Source organism: Monodon monoceros, unplaced genomic scaffold, assembly GCF_005190385.1.
Source record: "Monodon monoceros isolate NGI ecotype Baffin Bay Population unplaced genomic scaffold, NGI_Narwhal_1 Super_Scaffold_8, whole genome shotgun sequence".
NCBI classification, from domain to species: Eukaryota; Metazoa; Chordata; class Mammalia; order Artiodactyla; family Monodontidae; genus Monodon; species Monodon monoceros.
Genome location: NW_021703785.1, coordinates 16887000 through 16900842, shown reverse-complemented (window position 1 = coordinate 16900842; position 13843 = coordinate 16887000). Strand labels below are relative to the sequence as shown.

Genomic DNA, 13843 nt, shown 5'->3' with positions numbered 1-13843 from the left:
ACCAACATTTGTACCATTGAGATGGGTCCCTCTGGGCCCTCAGGGGCAGCTCCCTGTCCCTGAGCTGGTGGGGTTGGCGGCCTTGGATGGTGTACAGTAAAGCAAGTCACACAAATTAAAAAAAAAAAAAATCTGTAGAAAACAGGAAATGGATTCTTCAGTCTTTGACTTCTAATGTTAATAATACTCTTTTAACTCTTCACACTGCTGCTAGAGTCTGTATACTCAACCTGAGTGTTTGCTGGAAAACTAAGAAAATTGGGATCATGTAAATTGATTTCCGATCTATTTTTTCCACACTGATATGAATAATACTTCTGTAAACAATCATGTTCATTAATAGATTCTTTTTCTTCAAAAACTGTGAAACTACCTACTCTAATATATAACACCGCAGAATTTTGCTCTTAGGTTTATTATAGAATTTCTCCATCCTGACGTGTTTATCATACATGGAATTTCTACCAGACTGTCACAGTCTTTCTTGTTGTCTGTATAAGCATTAATCAGTAGACAGGGACCTTCTTGGAGCAAAACACATACATTATTCATAATTATATCAGCTAGGTTCCAGCATCCCACAGAGGTAAGGATTCTATACCTTGTATGAAATTGTCAGGACTTCATAAAACCATACAATCATTTATTCACTTGGCATTCTATTCGGGAATGATTAATATTTATCAAATACTATTAAATCCAAGGCACAATACAAAGCATAAACCTACAGTCTTATATGAAGCATTTGAGGATATATGTGTTTCAGAATTTCGACTCTTAAAAATTCTTTTTAGATTTTAGAATGATAATGTGATGAACGCACCATTTTAAAGCCATACCTATTCAAGCTTTGGACAGCACCATGTTTGAACACCTATCATTTCAAGTCAGGTTTTGCCATCAAATAAATTTAAATTAGATCAGGTTTTGGTGCCAAATCAAATACAATATAAAAAATCTGGTTTTAACCGTTTTATTTTAAATTTCAGAATTAGATACCATCAAACATATTGTGAGACAAAGAATGATGACTAGGACTCTTTTTCTGAAAGACCTTAACATTTTATATGGGAGATAAAATAAGTTTTTAATAGGAAGCAGGAGATAGTTCATGTTGATTAAGGGTCACAAATTAAGCAAGGGAAGGAGAAACAATAGAATCAATATCTACTAGGAGAGAGGTATGAACAGGTTTCAGATATGATGAGAGAGGGAAGGGATAGGCATTTTAGGGAGTGGAGGAAGCATGAGGAAATAGAGAAGTGGGAAAAGAAATAACTTCAGAAAAGGTATGGGTCCCAGAGTGCTGGGAGTGTAGATCGTGGGAAGGGGTTGAGTGGTGGTAAATATAGCTGGAACAATGCATCAAGGTTACAGTATAGGGGGCTTATGTTTTGCTCCTACCTTTTTCGTCTTTCTATAGCCTCTTTCAGGGCAATTAAATCCACTGTCAGTTATGCTAGCATGTATCTGTTAACATTTCCCAGATCACTAATTCTAGACAGATCATTCCTAGGAATGATCTTTTCCAGCTGCCTCCTGGACCTATCCACCTGTGCATCCTGTAGACATCTTAAAGCTAATTTATTTAAAACCTCATTCATTCATTCATTAAACAATGTTATTAGCCAGTGCCCTAGACCTTGGAGGTTCAATGGTGAAAGTCATATCCCTGACAGTGCTTATTGACTCATAGGGAAGGAGACGTTATCCAAGTAATTGCACGGAGGGAGAAAAACTACAAACTGGAGGATGCCCTGAAGGAAGGAAAAAATGCCCTTCTGAAAGGGTGTGTACGAACAAGTTACTCTGCTCTCAGAGAGGCTGGTGCTCACTGAGGAAGTGATCTCTGAGCTAAGATAGGAGGTTGAAGAGGACAGGAAGACTCTCCGTTGCGGTGAAGCACTGCAAAGCATCTGTGAGAGCCAGTGTGGCTGGAACACACAGAGCGAGGTGGAGAAGGTTACAGACCAGATGAGAACTGACCACATAGGAGCTTATGAGCTACTTTAAGGACTTGAGTCTTTATTATTTGAGCAGTGAAAAACCAGGGAGAGGATTTCAGCATGACCAGATTGTGTGTGTGTGTGTGTGTGTGTGTGTGTCTGTCTGTCTGTCTTCTAAACTGCATTTAAGTTGGCTATGTGTACGTTTAAGCGTATTTTATCCCCTGGGTTGGCTGTTAGTTGTTTAAAACTTTGCTAAAGAACACACCTATGAAACGTCCATAAAACATAAATATATAGCGCAATAAATTTGAATAATGTAAGCAACAAGGATCCGCCACTTATATGGTGAAATCAAACATTGCCAATTCTCCAGAAGCTCTTTGTACCTCTATTCCAATCACAACTCCCTTCTTCCCACTGAAAGGATAGTACACTGTATGAAGTTTCATAGTAATTATTCTTCTATTATTTTATAGACTTACCATCTAAATACGAATCCCTAACCATTAGTTTCCTGTTTTATGTTTATATAAATGGAATCATAAAGCGTATGTGTAAGCATTTGTGTATGACTTCACTCACTGTAAATTTTGTTTTTCCAATTTGTTCATTTTAAATGAATATATGTAGTTCATTCATTTGGGGGACTATATAGGATTCTTTGTATGCAACGATTTAGTTACCTATTGTCTTGATGACAGACAATTTCAATGTTTCTCTTCTGCTGATTACAAGTAATGCTATTGAGAGCATTTTTGAATATCCTGGAACACATACACATGACATTTCCCTAGGAAAAAATACTCAGAGGTATATGCCATCCTACATAAGAATATATGTAAACCTGCATACATGTAATAGTAATGTAATGTTACATACTATTATATCTGTTTTCCTATATTCTGTTTTTCATTATTTTGTCTTTCTGCATCATTATAAATTATTCCTTCTTCTCTATCTTCCAGTTAATTAATTTTCTCTTCTGTATCTTATTGAGTTCTTAATTTAGGTTACTGTTTTGGTCATTGCATTGTTCCAAAATTTCTATTAGTCTCTTTTTTAAAATTAAAAAAATAGACCTGCCTGACAGATTTTTTAAATGAGCAGTCTGTATCAGCACTATCTAATACAATTGTCTACTATGATAGAAATGTCCTATAAATCAGTATTGTGCAATAAAATATCAACCAACCACTTATAGCCATTGATATGTTGAAATGTAGCTAATGAAGCTGAAGAATTGAACCTTTTGTTAATTTGAATTGTTTAAAATTATAAGTTAAATAGCCACACATTTCTAGTAACTTCCATATTAGACAACAAAGATCTATATATTATGATTTTATAATTATTCTACTTTCACCATCCACTTACACCTTTAAAATAAAAACTTAACATGCTCCATTTGAAAAATTAAAAAAAAAACAATTATAATCAATTAAGCAAGATTCACTTATCAACATTCATATTTTATCTTATATATATACACATATATATGTATATTTGTGTCTGAGATTGTCTATGTATGTTTACAAATACACACACATATGTGTAATATACAGAAGATAAATTTTTGCAACATCATTATAGGTACTTTTATAGCCTTCCCTGTTCGCCTAACATTTATCAAAGAATTCTGTTATTAAGTAGTCTCTAAAATAATTGTCTATAACGATTATATAAGATGTCCTCTTTTGTTTCTCTCTAGATTTAAATATTCTCCTATTGCTAAATATTTAGACTTTTTACAATATTTTGCTATTATTGCTCACAGGATTATGAATAGCCTGTGAACCTAAAATATGGACTTTAAATCTAGTTGATTTCTTAGGATTACTGAGATTAAGGTGGGATTGCTAGAATAGAGTACCCGTTGACTAAGTGTGTTTGTCATATATTAAATCGATTTCCAGAAAAGTTGTACCAATTTGTTTCCATTGGAGAAACATAAGAATACAGCCTCTTCTTATGGATCTATGCTTTATCATTTGACTTGAGTTTTTACCACCCACCATAAACTCTCTAAGGACATAAAGCATATCCTCAGTTTGATATGCAGGATTTTTCTCAATTCTATTTATATTTGAACTCTCTGAGGATTTAAGGCTTAAGCTACTCTGTCCCTTTTGAAACTTTCTCTTGTATTTGCCTCCTTAACACTGTGTTATTGTGAGTTTGTTCTTCTATTTCTCCTCTCCCTCTTCCTGTTGCCTTTCTTTCTTGTCTCTACATGTGGCATTTGCCATAGTTCTGGTCTTTAATATCGTTGTTCCGTAACCTCTCATGAAGTCCCCTCCCCGTCCCTTATTCACCTCTCCCATCTTCAAACCTAACTCTTAAATCTATATTTCCAGGCTGTCATGTCTTCAGAGATCAAGTATGCCTGTCCCTACTGTCACCCATCATGTCTAGGATCTGAGTTTAAACATTACCCCTGCCCCCACCCCACCCTAACTCAACTCCCTATATGTTCTCCTTTTCCCTTTATGTAAGTAATCTCATTGTTACTTGGGTTCAAAAAAACCTCACTTTTTTTTTTTTCTTATCTCCTTTGTCTCACATATTCAGTCCGTCATCAATGAATTCAATCATTCATTGATGACGGACTGAATATGTGAGACAAAGGAGATAAGAAAAAAAAAAGTGAGGTTTTTTTGCAGTTTCAATCAAATCATGTCTAACCTTCCATTACTGCGTCTTACATGCTAAAACGGGCCCTTATTACCATGGCAATTTACTCTTAAACAATGCTCCAGCTTTTAGACTTTCCTGTTATTAATCTAGTCTTCACAATACTTCTAAATTCATCTATTTAACATCACTTGGCAGGTACGGCTCTCTTCATCAGAAACTTTCAATGCCTCCCTGTTGTCCTCTAAGTAACCCCCAGTTTCATAGTTTGTCATGTATCCAGCCAGCCAGCCATTCAAAATTTGAGTGCCTGCGTACGGTTTATGTGTAGAGCAGTGACATTCAGCTACTGGAGATACTAGGCCCTAGCGTGAAGAGGTCTGGAAGTGCCTGGGAGTTGACCTCCCCTGAGGCTTCCACTAGCATATGACTGAGAAATGCAGCTGTAAGAAAGCCCCAGATCCATTGCCTGGATTTTAGCAGCTCTGAGGCTTAGATTACATTCCAAAGTTTCCCCATAGCATCAGGCTGCAGCCTACCCTCTGTGGGCCTTTTTCCTGGGGTTACATCCTTACCTGGCCTCCTCTTGTTCCTTACCCAGCTTTACCTACCAGCTACCCTGGAAGTATTTCCTTAATAAATGACTTGCACTTGAATTCTCCTCTGCTGTTCCTAGGGTCTGCTTCTTAAAAAAACAAACAAACAAACAAAACCTTGTTAAGACACTTTTATTCAAACCAGAGACATAATCACTACTGCAAATGAGCTTACACCAAGTAGAAAAACAGGTGTGTGAACCAACTCTTTCAACTTTAATACGATATCTACTATAATAATGGTATCAAACTCCAGTGAGATAGAAGAGAAGAAATACCTACCCCAGAAGAGAGAATTCAAACTGGGATGTCTGCAACCTGAAAGTAACATCTGACCTGAACTTAAGAAGTAAGACTTTTTACTTACAGGAAGGAAGAGAGAAGCAGGAAGGAAGCAAAGAGAAACTCTTCATAGGGAATAACATGGGCAAAGCTACTACGATATGAAAGCATGAAAATTTTCAGGAAATACAAATAACTCAAATTATTTATTATTATCAAAGGACAAAGAGAGGGACAGAGGATTGGTTCCGGCAGGTGAGTAACATGGACAAAATCTGCACTCAAAACATTCATTAAGTGACATAGAAGGACTTCATCTGTTTTATCTTTTGAATATGGTAAACAAATGAAGAAACCAGACCAGTGATGCCATCAGGTTTAGAGTTTTAACTGTTACTCTGGAGGCATCATGGAGGGCTGGGGGAGTGAAGGTTTGATAGTTGCATTAGGCTTAATTCAGGAAAAAGATAATCAGAAATTAAATATGGTGGGTAAGAAAGGCTTAGGAAGGAGATAATAAGAAATATTAGAAGGAAGGACTGGCAATAGTTGGTAATCTATTAGGTCTGGGGCTAGAGATAGAAGATTCTAGGCTTTGGACCCATCTCAATGACCAAATCCATTGGACATTTTTTAGTCTTCATCTTACTTAATCTGATAGCAGCATTTCCCTTCCTTCTGAAGTTCTCGTTCAATTGTTTTGATAGATTTTCTATATTCTCCAAATTCTCTTCATCTATTATTAATTCACTTTTTAAATAAGGTAGGTAGTTAAAACTGGAATTATAATGTACAGACTACTTACTAAAGAACTGCTTAAATGAATGCCTCAAAGGATTTAAAATAACCAGAGTTTATGTGAAAAAACTGCCCAACCTCACTTGTAACCAAAGAAATGTCAACTAAAAATAATAATATCAGATCAGCAAAAATTTTAAGTGTAAAATATCCAGTTTTGGCAAATATAAAGAAGAAAACATGCTAATGCATTACTGGTGATAGTGTAACATGTACAAAGTTTTGGAGAACAATTAAATAATAATTGTTACTTAATTTTATTTATTAAACTTATTTAATAAACTTATTTTATCTCCCATATTAAAATTAAAATGCTCATTTCCTTTGATCCAGCAATGGCACTGCTAATAATTTAAAATAAAAGTCAATCTAGATAAATATATGAAGGTGCTTATTACAGTATATTTGTAATAGCAAAGATCTTAACTTATTTTAAAGTCTATTAATAGAAACTAAATATAAAATGGTCATTCTACAGAATATTATGCAAATATTATAAAGAAGTATTGATATGAAAATGGCCAATAAATATTTTGTTGCAAAAGAATAGTGAAATGAGTTTGTAGCGTGTGGGCTTGTACTCACATAGTGAGAATATACATGCATTAAAAATTTCTAAAAGGATGCACTCAGAAGTGCTAACACTCTTTGCAGCCAGTTAAGCTGACTGTGCTCTTTTCCCCATGGGGGCCCGGTGCGCAATGGCTGCAAACAGCAGCCTCCTCGGTAGTGTATGTGGCCTGTTGCCTGTATGGGTTGCCCTAAGGGACCTTGGAGACAGCCCTTTCCAGTGGACATTAATGACTGGCATGCTGTCCCCAGTCTAGGCTCCAGACAGGTGCGCGTGGTGCCTTTGGAAAGCCCCAGGGCACAGTGGCCAGGGTCCACATTGGCCAGGTCATAATGTCCATCCGCACCAAGCTGCAGAACAAGGAGCATGTGATTGAGGCCCTCCGCAGGGCCAAGTTCAAGTTCCCTGGCCGCCAGAAGATCCACATCTCCAAGAAGTGGGGATTTACTAAGTTTAATGCAGATGAATTTGAAAACATGGTGGCAGAAAAGTGGCTCATCCCAGATGGCTGTGGGGTCAAGTACATCCCTAATCGTGGCCCCCTGGACAAATGGCGGGCCCTGCACTCGTGAGAGCCTTGGCGCTGCCCCCTCCCCTACCCATGCCCACCAATAAACCCTACTTTCTTGTCAAAAAAAAAAAAAAAGTGCTAACACAGTTTACCACTGGGGCTTGCAAATGCTGTCTATTCACTATTGCCATATTTTTTTCCCATTACCAGCAGTAATTTGGCCTTAAAATAAATGAAAAGAAAGGAACAATAATGGGATAATGAGGAGGAACAGCTTAGTTTCTTACATGTGTGTGAACAGAGGGGATGGGAGATAAAAATTCTATGTAATTCTGTTGGAATTAAATACAATTAAATAAAAATAAAATCCTCACAGTAACACCTTAAAATAGGAAGTGCATTTACATATAGGAAGATAGAGGCTCCTTATATACTCCATGCCTAACGAAGGACTAGAATTCAGATCTCCTGACCCTTTCCCTGGTGCTCTCTCCATTATCTTAAGCAATAGAGTATCTACAACAAGAAAATCGAATCAACTGAGATGCAAATGTTCTCAGCCATTATTTCTGCCTTCTCTGAGTATATGGGATTGATTTTGAGTTCTGAAATAAGCCAGAAATTTTGGAGAGTTGGCTGTGGGACCCTAAAGTTTTGATGTATACTGCTCAGAATATCTCAATTCAACACCATCCCCCTAAAAGGATGCTTTCTAAAGCACTGAGAAATATGGCTCGTCTATGTCCCTAATTTAATACAAGAGAAATTTTGAATTGGAGGCAAATAAACTATGCAGTAGCACTGTAAAGCTTGGTAAGGAAGAGTATGCCAAACAGCTTACCTATTCCACAGATAAGCTGACATATCTCCAATAATTTTCCTCCTAAGCACAGTATAAGTGAAATATTAGCACGTATGATCTGGGGCAGCACCAACTGATTAGTTTGTTGCTATAAAGTATAAATGCCTAATCTTATAAAATCTCAAATATCACTCTGGAAAATGAGAAGCCATCACTAAAATGTGAGTGAAATGACTATTATGTGCTTCCTTTAGTTAGAATTGCCTTATATTGAAAAAAATAAATGATTTACTATCCAAGAAAACTTTTTAATTACTTTACCCATCTACTTCTAGGAAATTACAAATACATTTTGTTGCTTTAGGAAAACAGAGATGGATTTGCTGTATGTAACTTTCAGTACATTAGCAATGAATTCCATCCTAGTCTTGTTCAGGATCCTTCCTCCAATGCTTCATTCAAATTTCCACTGATTTTTACTAGGTATTGAAATGGATACATAGCAGTTTTACCCAATATATTTGCCAAATTCAATATTACTAATTTAATAAACTGGGAGAGATAAAACGGAAACAAAAATTGGTAAATATTTAAAGATAAAATCTGGCAATATGTCAATGTTTCTGTTTCCTTCTATAATATAATAAATTATAATTCTTCTAATTGAAAAATACTGTCAACAATGAAAATCCTATATTACATATAACCAACATTTTTGTACATACATCAGTTCTTGCACACATTCTGATTCCAGTTTAGTAAATTGATGTGTAAATATATTTTGTAAGATAGATGGTCTTATAAGAAGATTAACTTGAAGTTGAGGTAGACTAGTGAAGTAAAATGTCCATTTCCTGTGCTGGAGAACACTTTCATTGAAATCTGAAGTGTAGATATTAGTCTCAGGATTTAAATTTTATCTTTAGGTGTTTGGACTAAAATCTCTACATATATAGAGGAATTACATGTATTCTGTAATTTCCCAGTAACATACATGCTTCTGAAATGCAGGATTTAACAAGGAGACTAGTGTGATTTGATGGTTAATCACAAATATTTGACAGAGGAGCTGTTTTATGGACCTTATATTTTCCCCCTCTGCTTCAAGAAAAGATCTCATCTGTCACTCCTTAATATTAAATTCGATTGAGTTCTTAAATAGGGAAAAAGCCTGCCCTGTACTACATGCCTCTCAACATTAATGGTGGCATTAGGCTTAATTTTCAGTAGATGAGAATATAAGTTTATATATATAGTCATAAAAAGATATTTTGTCCCCAAATTTGCCTGACATCTGTTGAAAGAAAGTACATTTCTGATCTAGTTTTTCAGAGCTTTCTGGGATTTAGTGAACAGAGATATATTAATGTGTGTCTACATGTGTGTGAGTGTCTGTGTGTACACAAATATGCTGTGCTCGTAAAAAGGCCACAGCTAGTATTTCCAAACTGGATTTATTTAAAAAGAGGGAATAGATGCATTCTAGAGTGGAATAGGAGTTAGGGGACAGATAATGCCCAGAAGTCTTGGAAAATAAAAATGTACAAAAGAGGCCATGGTTGGAACCAGAAGCACATACTTTTTTCCTAAAAAGAAGATACAGAGACACAAAGAGATACAAAAAATAGAGAGACAGAAAGAGAAAAAGCAAACAGTAAAGATGGCACCATAGAGAATGAAAGAATGAGAGTTTTCCCTCTTTGCCTTCATGGTTAATAAAGGTTATGAAATTGAGGATTTCCACTTAATCAAGAGAGAATAGCCCATAGCAAAGGACATACTTTCATCTATGAGCTGCGAGTAGTCTGTGAAGATTAGAGAGGATGGCTGTAATCGATGACTGGGGTAGACCCTTGCCATTGAGCCATGCCGATAAGGTGAATAAGTATTTATTTTATTTTGGGACATGTTTGACTTTGATTGCATCTAAAGTATATATATATTTTTATATATATTTTATATATATATAAAATTCAGATAATTCTGAATCATGATTTACCTGTGGATTGAGATATAGCCCAACGATGCTTTACCTAAAAGTAGATAAATTCATAAGTTGCTCTAAAAGTTTTGTAAATATGGCAGGCGTATTTCCTAGAAGTTTCAAATGAGCAAAAAGTATCCAGAAATAAAATCAATCAGGAGTGATTTCTATGTTCCTATGAATGCTAGACACACTGAAGAAATATTTAAAATTTTGTTTAGAACTATAAATGGTCTTTGCTTTCAAATTTTAAAATGTGTTTCCTTTAAACTTCATTTTCTACAAATTTGTTTCTATTACAAATTTGCTACGAATTTCCTGCAAATTTGTTCATTTGTAGGCATTTGTGAATATATGCATGTGTGTGATTGCACATACTTTTTAATGAACTAGTTAAATAATTTAAAATAAACCTTTCTAATATTAATATATTTCGTTATGGGAAAATTTCAGGATTCCTTTTATTCTCAGTAGTAACTATTGCCATGATAGAAGTTCTGATACTATGAAAATTCGCTGGGAACTTTGACAAAATAAATCATCCTAAGGCAATGAAAACATATTTTCTTGCTCCTGTTTCATCGTACTTGGGTATAACAGAAATGGTGAGACTAAAAGATCCAGGTATCTAAACTGCGGAGGGCAGAGAGAGTAGCAGCAATCTGTGTTTTCAGGCTGAGTTTAGGCAGTTTAGAAGCCAAAGCTTGTCAGCATTCCTTTAGAATTGCAATATCACAGCCAGCAAGAGCATGTTTCAGTCTTTCCACAGCTGTGTGTCGTTTTAAGAGATTGCATAGTTAATGCTAAAATTGCCTCTGACTACTGTGCTCCGTAAGGTTTTTGATTCTTGCTTGGCTGAAGTCCTGATTTTGATTTTTGTTGTTTGTTTCTTTTCATGGCAAAGTAATATTTAGCTCAACAGTGTTTTATTTGACATTAAGAGAAAATATATTTGTTTGAGAAATAAGCCTGAATTCGTTTTTGGTCTGCAGTAAAACTCTAACCTTATATATTTGGCTTTTAAACATTTTGTTCTCATGAAAATAATGATTATGTAGGCCTCATTCAAACTAGAATTATAGAAATAGATTTTGAATCAATTAAAATATTTTAATGAATTTGATTTGAAATGTTTAAAACATGAAGACAGTAGTGGTTATAAATCAATAACTGCTTATACTGTATATAAAACCATTTGTAAATTTGTAGAACATTTATAGCACATTTGATTTTAATTTCCAGATAATACTCTGAATAATATTCTATTCCCATAATAATAATACCACTATAATTGGAATAGAAAAAACAAAATATATAAAATGATGGCTCTCTATATATAATGCTCAGTAATTAATGCCCTGCCTTTAATTATACCAAAGATTACTTACAGTAATGTACTTCTGTGTAAGTGCAAGGGTACCGCTTTTGTAACCAACAGCTAAGCTGCCTATCCTATGTTCTCCCGAGGACAACTCAGCCTTAAGGATCTAATTCATGGTCACTTCCCATTCCATTTTTGTTTTTACTTCAAAGCTATGGATCTCATTCACGTTTTGTTTCCTGAGACTACCCTCCTCTCTCTACTCAAAGACCACCCAGACATGACTGCTGTCATTCCTTGATCTCCATACCTTAAACACACACTGCATATACATAGGCACTTGGGCACACATGAATGTACACACAGACTTTCACAGACATGCGACAAGGGGAACTGTGTTGCTACATTTTCATGACTCTTGCCCGTAGGTCGGGCACACATTTCCTGTGCCTCACAGGTTTGGAGCATATCAGGCAGACTTGGGAGGTCCTTTCAACATCTGGAAACTTGGAATCATGCTAGACACCTTGCTCCCTTCATTTCCACTCCTTAGGTGTCCCCAGGTTGCAAACAGCAGTTGAATCCATCTCCTTCTTTTCATTTTTCCTTTTGCCACTGAGCCTTTGTCCATTAAACCTTCCTCTCTCCCTGCTTTGTGATAATCTGCTCCAGTATCCTTGGCCTGCTCTCATTCCTCAGAGAGAGTAGACCCTTCCCAGCTCAGAATTTTGTACAAGGTGTCCTGCCCAGAAGCCCTCTCTACTCCACCCCACTTCATGTCCCTGTATATTCAAGTCATGATGTTAGTCTGGAAGTCGCTTCCTCTGGGATAATGTTCCTGAAACACAGACAAGAAACCTGGTTGTTTGCCAACACATACCCTACGTTTTTCTTACATAGCATTTATTTATACTAATAATTTTTGCTTAAATAATTTTTAATGTTTCAGTCCTTTCCCCTTAACATGTAAACTCCAGAAGATCAGAGCCTTGTTCACAACTGATCTCCAGCACCTAGCTAGTCCTTGGTACATGGTTGGCACTCACCGAATTTAGATTTTATAAAGAAATGAATTAATAGGTGCTGTACATATGTATAGGCAGCCATGTGGAATATGTGGTGATCATTTTTGGAGACAATAAACCAAAGTGAAAGTTGCCAGAATCAAGGAAATGGAGCTAAACTGGGAGCCAGAAAGCTAATCCATATGGATGTCAAGACAACGTGGCTGGGTAAACACTGGGTACACAGAGCAGTGATCAACATGAGGAAGCCAAAAGCTAGGGAGGTCTACTGGAAACTCATAAGCAGATTCCAGGAATGATTGGTTGTCCCCAAACATTGTTTTTATTCATGGTCTAGAGGTCTGTCTTGGTTGGGGACAAGAGTGCAAAAGTATTTTCTCTAAATATCTCACCAACTTATGTTTCAAACTATAGAGGACCCATTTCTCAGTGATGTTCAGTTTTTGTTTTCTTTCTGCTAAATCCTTTCTGTGTCTCCATTTAGATTGCTTTCTCATTCTTTCTCTCTAAGCTTGAACTAATGATGCAAAGATGGTCAACCCTATGTAGGTATGTGACTAAGATTATAGAGAGGCTAGTTGGCAAAACTGGACCACAGAAAGTTACAAAAAGAGTCTGCCCAGCATTCAAGGCAAAAAAAAAAAATCAGCTTGCCCTCCCAGGTATCCAGAGCCACCTCTACTGTGTATCTACTAGCCCTCAGCTTTTTCTTTTTTTCTAAGGATAAGCTTTTACCTTTTCAAATACCTCGCACTGTTCTGCCTCTCCACATATACGATGCTTTCATCTAGTCCATCTGGCAGTCCTGTAGAGGGAACGTGACTACTTGTTACAGCAAAAAGGCTGCTCCTTGGTCTGATCTGCGTTTTCCAGGTAACTTTCTAGGCAGCCTATGATCCATCAGTTTGCCCCTCAGTAAACCTCAGCAAAAGAACACCCATAAGCATAGCACAGGGGCGTTCTAAAGTTTTAGAGTGTTGCAGATCCTAAGATAAAAGCAGTAAGGGAGCTGAAAAAATAGCATTATTTATTTAACAGACGCACTCAGGTCTTCCCTAGTCACTACATTCTATCTTATACATGTAACATAAAAATCTCCATGAAAGCAGAACTGAGTCCTCGGTGAGAACATTCAGAAATAAACAAGCTTGAGAGGAGAGCCTTGTAACCCATGCTTTTCACCCTTCTCCTGTGTCACCTAAGATAGTGACCAGATCCGAGTAGGTGCTCGACAATGGGACGTGCTAAAATAATCCTTAAAAGTGTATATAATTCAAACAAATGTCCATAACTCTCTCGGGAGGCACTTTGAATGACAATGAAACCACCTGTCTTTTACTTTAGAATTTGTGAGTGTTAATCATTTTACCTTT

The 13843-nt window shown here is 36.2% G+C and overlaps 1 protein-coding gene and 1 non-coding gene across 2 annotated transcripts in view; both read left to right on the top strand.

Moving 5' to 3' along the window:
- GPC5 (glypican 5) overlaps window positions 1–13843 on the top strand; it is a 1347921-nt gene that overhangs the window by 1139972 nt on the left and 194106 nt on the right. The gene's annotated exons all lie outside the window — the stretch shown is intronic.
- Window positions 6905–7039, top strand: LOC114888464. The gene has a single exon (XR_003791798.1). It is a non-coding gene; the product is annotated as a small nucleolar RNA SNORA70 (small nucleolar RNA).